Source organism: Micropterus salmoides, unplaced genomic scaffold, assembly GCF_014851395.1.
Source record: "Micropterus salmoides isolate LMB-PRFRI ecotype aquatic unplaced genomic scaffold, ASM1485139v1 Ms_hic_scaffold_3238, whole genome shotgun sequence".
Taxonomy (NCBI): Eukaryota; Metazoa; Chordata; class Actinopteri; order Centrarchiformes; family Centrarchidae; genus Micropterus; species Micropterus salmoides.
In genome coordinates, this window is record NW_024042527.1 from 226 (window position 1) to 6,320 (window position 6,095).

At 40.1% G+C, this 6,095-nt stretch overlaps 1 long non-coding RNA gene across 1 annotated transcript; it reads right to left on the reverse strand.

Moving 5' to 3' along the window:
• Window positions 1-3,365: 3,365 nt before the first annotated feature.
• On the reverse strand, window positions 3,366-3,904 carry LOC119884165. The gene is made up of 3 exons (XR_005440948.1): window positions 3,751-3,904; window positions 3,524-3,625; window positions 3,366-3,425 (listed from the first exon to the last, which is right to left on the reverse strand). It is a non-coding gene; the product is annotated as an uncharacterized LOC119884165 (long non-coding RNA).
• Window positions 3,905-6,095: the final 2,191 nt, after the last annotated feature.

Genomic DNA, 6,095 nt, shown 5'->3' on the forward strand with positions numbered 1-6,095 from the left:
GTGTGTGTTAAAAAAAAAAATATATATATAAAAAAAATAAAATAAATAAATAAATAAACGGTAAGCGTGTGTGTGTGTGTGTGTGTGTGTGTGTGTGTGTGTGTGTGTGTGTGTGTGTGTGTGTGTTAAAAAAATAAAATAAATAAAATAATAAATGAAACAGTAAGTCTGTGTGTTTTTCATTCTCCATCACACCAGTTCTGCAACCTCAATACCAGACAAGCACTTTAAGAGGAAGAACAGGGAAACAAACAATGAAAGAAGAGGAATAGGAAAAGAAACACATGGCATTAAAATGGCGTATGTCTAAATTGTGGTTGAAGAAACAGCCTGTCTACTTTCAACACGGGGCATCATTCTTCCAATGACCGTTGGCACGACAATATCGGCAGGTGTCAGTTTTAAATGATGCACTACGCCCTCCATTACAGAGAAAACCCTGGGCTACCTGAGCAGAAGACTCCCCCTATACCCATGCTAACTTCAACAATGACTATCTAGCCAACTCCCCCCTAGTCTTCGTGCAGCTAATTGTGGAGGGTACTTATGCACTCGAAACCAGTGGGGGGAAAAAGGGCAACAGAAAGCCAGAGACCCCGTCACAGCCGCGGAGGTGCTCCCGAGCAAAGCTACCCACGTTCACCGCCACCTAAACCACCACACCACGAAGGGAAATCGCTGTTAAGCCTAACAGGGGAAAGTTCCTGCTCACACTAGAAAACCCAGCTAAGGTCCAACAAAACAAATTCAGCCAGCAGAGCTAAACCACTGACAAAAGGACTGTCGTGAACAAACCAGTGTGGATTTGTTCATTTTATATCAAATAAATTTGGAACTTTACTTGCTTTTTTTTCTTTTGTTTGTTTGTTAAAAGTTATCAGACCGTTAAGTTACTTTAATTAAAGAACAACCAAGTTCTTTTAAGTTATTCCGTCGAGCTACCTTACACTGCTCCACGAAGCCCGGACCCAGCCACGTGGGCCCGCCTTGCCAGCAGTAACCCAAAGGACATCCAAACCAGAACAGCCTAAATGCCAGGACGAGGACGGTCAACACTGGACTGTTTTTCTTCATTCAGACACGGAGAACCTCCGGAAAATTCCCTAGCAGAGAGCCAGGAATCGGCAGCTAGCGTGGGGACCCGTGCAACAGGCCAAGACAGGCCAGCGACACACAGTAAGGCAACCAAGGCATTCTGTGATCAGTGATGTCCAATAGTCTGCTGATCCATTATCTTTAGTCCTTAAACTCATAGCCAAATTTAACTGAGTATCATCAACTGCTTTCATTAGTTCTCTTTCTCCCTATGAATCAATTCTTCCCCAAATTCTTGATCAGCAATAGAGATGCAGCCAACAGTAAAGATGTCAGAGGTCAGAGGTCACAGCAGCCTGACAAAGATCCACCATCTACAAACACATACGACAAAGTCACTGATCACGAGACAAAGGAATATGTTTCTGCACGAGACAAACTAACACTGAAACAAACAAACTATATTAAGGCTCAAGTTCACAGTTTGTTCAGTCCGGTGTATTTGTGACAATGACGAGTTTCATCTCCTTAAAAGAGAAGAAGAGGAAGTTGACGTGTGAAGATTGTTGGTTAAGATAAATGTTGTTTTCTTCAGAACGTGTCACCCAGTGCAGCAGTGAAGGTCACTGACTGGTTTTAATAGTACTTTTCGTGGGATTTGTTGAAAATAATAAAAAATAGCAAATCATCAGATTGTTCCTTTAATCAGTCAGGTGTCATTCTTCACTGTATAAAGTTGTTTTCCTGAGCTAAATGTGTCACTTTACTTAAAGCAAACAATTACGTGTTATAAGTTCTTATAATTAGTTCATATGGTATCATGTCCACCTGTAATATATTATACAGGGATAGATATTTAACACTTAAAGCAAACAAAGACACACTATATAACATTAAACATTACTATAAGTTATTATTCCATTTTATATCACTAAGTCTAAACGGTGACTAAAGTGTATTCATAAGGAGGCAGAGTCGGTGGTTATAATGTGTTATGGAACATGGTCGGAGATTGTTAAACTGCTGTTACTATTAGTTAAAAACATTAAATCAGAAGGTCATAATATTATGAACTTGCTATAGCGCCTAATGCATGTTTGTAAGGATTATAACAACTATTATAATGTCTTATGGATGCATTATATCGTGTTATAAATATATGCAAGTCATTATAGCGATGACCTTCATAGAAAGTGATACCGTTCAGTGTTTAAGTTTTAGTTACATCTAGTGGGTAACTAAAACTCAGATGGTCATTCTTCTGACTTCAGGGTGTGTTCATGTGCTCTTAAGTCTGAATGTGGAATCAACAAATCTCATTTACACTGGAGACATGTGTCCCCACCACATTTTGAAATGGCTGATGTTGTTCTGAAAAATAGCTTGCACCAAGAAATGTGAACTAACAAATAAAAATGCTTTGAGAAACGTTTATTTGCAATTTAAATATAGAAAAAACAAACGTGCATTGTCCAAAAATTGCAGCTGAATACTGCATCATATTCTGTTATATTTTATACATTTACACCTTAATTTCTTTAGTACTATTACAGCAGTGGTTTTAACTTTATTACAGTTTATGCACAGCTCCTTCAGTATATGATTTAATTAATTTAAATGGTCGGGGGGGCAGACGCCGTCACTATGAAGTTTTGGTAAAAGCTGAAATGGAAGCGCAGAGAAGTGTGTAACACTCTGTCTCCTTAAGGGGGCGTTCAAGTTGGAATTTACGACTGGAAACTGGGAAAATCCAACTTCATGTGTCAAATGCAGCATTATTACCTGCTGTTCTGACTCTGCCTGCCTGGATCAAGTAAAACTGAACTTGGTCTTTATATTTCCTGTCTCTGACTCGTAGGAACGGCTTCACCACTGCCAGTTTCCTCTGAAATGACAGTTAGAATAAACTATATTTAGATTCACACTGAGCCTCAAGTTCACACTTTGTTTTTGTGACAATGACCCGTTTCACCACATGAAAGGAAGACGAAGAAGAAGAAGGTGCAAAGAGCTCTGGAGGTGTTAAACCTCTACAGAAATATAGGTGTTAAAATGACTGCATTTCAAACAATAACAGCTGATACAGAAATAACAGTAAAAACTAATACATGTTTAACTACAACACAGCACTAGCACATTAAAGTGCCTGACAGCAAGTTCATCAAGCTAAATGTCCCATATATTATCATAAAATAATTCAAATAATAAAACATTTATCAGTTCTCAGTGTAAATTACCTGTAATGATATGAGCTGTAACTACACTGTGGTCTCTTATTTGTTTGGTTTGTTGACGGTGGCGTAGAGGTCGCTGGGATCAGCTGAGGCTCCAGCAGAAGAAGAGGAAGCTTTCACGCTGCTGTAGGTCACTGTGTTGTTGTCAGGTAGTCTCTGGTTACCAGGTAAATAAATCACAGAGAAATATTTCAGCTCTAAACTTACAGGTTATGTTAATCAGTGTGAACAAATGTTGGTCTGAATGTTCTCACCTCGAGCTCTGATGAGAAGAACAGTAATCACAGTAATTAGGAGGAGTTCAGCCACACGCATAACCAACATTATGTAGTCCAGAGCAGAACAATCTGCACGAGCTGTAGAACAGAAAAAAATCAAAAGAACTAAATGAAACACTTAAAGTTAGATTCATATGTTTATTATGGGAGAGAAAGAGGCTGACAGGAAGACAGAGAGACTCCAGAGAAAGATGAGTTACTACCTTGTAGTTTTGTTGAAGTATCGTTGGTTGGAAGACAAAACACTGATCAGTCCTGGCTAAATAAGCTCTGAAGAGAGCTGCACAGGTGCAGCCCAATCAGCCTCCCTGCCTGCAGCCTCCTGCAGGAGAAGGAAGGGGTCGTAACATCCCCCCTTAAGAACAAGGTTCTTCTAAGAACCTTGAATTTGGCATAGAGCAGTTAGCAGTACAATATACACTCATAACCATTCATGTTACAATATAATCAAGCTAATCCATAATTTATCAACACATTACCCATGTGCCATACTTTACTAATCAAGCTGCATTCAATTCAAATTCAATTCAAATTAGCTTTATTGGCATGAATGTGTAACAACAATATTGCCAAAGCATCATACAACCCCATACATTTCATTAAACAAGTAATTAAAGCGTAAAGCAATCAAAGCGTATATGTGTGTTAAAAAATATATATATAAAAATTTTAATTAAATAAATAAATAAAACGGTAAGCTTGTGTGTGTGTGTGTGTGTGTGTGTGTTAAAAAAATATATATAAAATAAAATATAAAATAATAATATAATAAATATAAATTAAATAAATGAAACGAGCACTTTAAGAGGAAGAACAGGGAAACAAACAAGAGAGTAGAGGAATAGGAAAAGAAACACATGGCATTAAAATGGCGTATGTCTAAATTGTATGGTTGAAGAAACAGCCGGTCTACTTTCAACACGGGGCATCATTCTTCCAATGACCGTTGGCACGACAATATCGGCAGGTGTCAGTTTTAAATGATGCACTACGCCCTCCATTACAGATAAAACCCTGGGCTACCTGAGCAGAAGACTCCCCCTATACCCATGCTAACTTCAACAATGACTATCTAGCCAACTCCCCCCTAGTCTTCGTGCAGCTAATTGTGGAGGGTACTTATGCACTCGAAACCAGTGGGGGAAAAAGGGCAACCAGAAAGCCAGTGACCCCGTCACAGCCGCGGAGGTGCTCCCGAGCAAAGCTCTACCCACGTTCACCGCCACCTAAACCACCACACCACGAAGGGAAATCGCTGTTAAGCCTAACAGGGGAAAGTTCTCCTGCTCACACTAGAAAACCCAGCTAAGGTCCAACAAAACAAATTCAGCCAGCAGAGCTAAACCACTGACAAAAGGACCATGAACCTCTCTCCTACGGAGCTTTAACTGACCTAACCAAACCTGACATTTACCTCACAGACTGGTAAACAAATACCGAAATAGCTGAATGCTACACAAAACAAGCCGATCAACACCAAATAACAACAAGTTCCAGACGAGCCCCCACTTGTCACAAGCCAGCTCTTAGTCCGTGACAAAAAGGAGGTGAGACACAACAGGTTTGCACGCAAATGGTAGGATTTATAATAAAAGTAAAAGAAGGGTCAAATGATCACCAAAAATATGTTGTGTGGAAAAGTATGAATATCAGTTGTGTCAGCAGTGAATGGATGAGTGTGTGTGTGTGTGTGTGTGTGTGTGTGTGTGTGTGTGTGTGTGTGTGTGTGTGGTCAGGATAAACCAAAAAGACACAAAACAAACCCAGTCAGACGCTGACTTAGGAGGAGAGAGAACAAAAGACTGATCAGTCCTGGCTAAATAAGCTCTGAAGAGAGCTGCACAGGTGATTGCCCAATCAGCCTCCCTGCCTGCAGCCTCCTGCAGGAGAAGGAAGCAGGAAGGGGGAGGGGTCGTAACATCTCTCACCCACAGTGACTGACGGAGACCCCAAATTATTGATCAGCAGTATGAGATGCAGCCAACAGTAAAGATGTCAGAGGTCAGAGGTCACAGCAGCCTGACAAAGATCCACCATCTACAAACACATACGACAAAGTCACTGATCACGAGACAAAGGAATATGTTTCTGCACTGATCCAAACTAACACTGAAACAAACAAACTATATTAAGGCTCAAGTTCACAGTTTGTTCAGTCCGGTGTATTTGTGACAATGACGAGTTTCATCTCCTTAAAAGAAGAAGAAGAGGAAGTTGACGTGTGAAGATTGTTGGTTAAGATAAATGTTGTTTTCTTCAGAACGTGTCACCCAGTGCAGCAGTGAAGGTCACTGACTGGTTTTAATAGTACTTTTCGTGGGATTTGTTGACAGTCCTACTGGCTTGCTGCTAACTGATGGCTTCAGTAAACAAACACAGATGATTTCACAGTGTGAGATGCAGAGAACTTAAAGTTTGACTTGTTGCAGTTGATGAAACTTCCCTCGATCTAAAACAACTCAGTGTTCAGGAGCATTATATTATGTCCCAGTCAGGACCTGCACAATAACATTAATCAGCCCCTACTGGCCTGAAGGGGAAAATATCC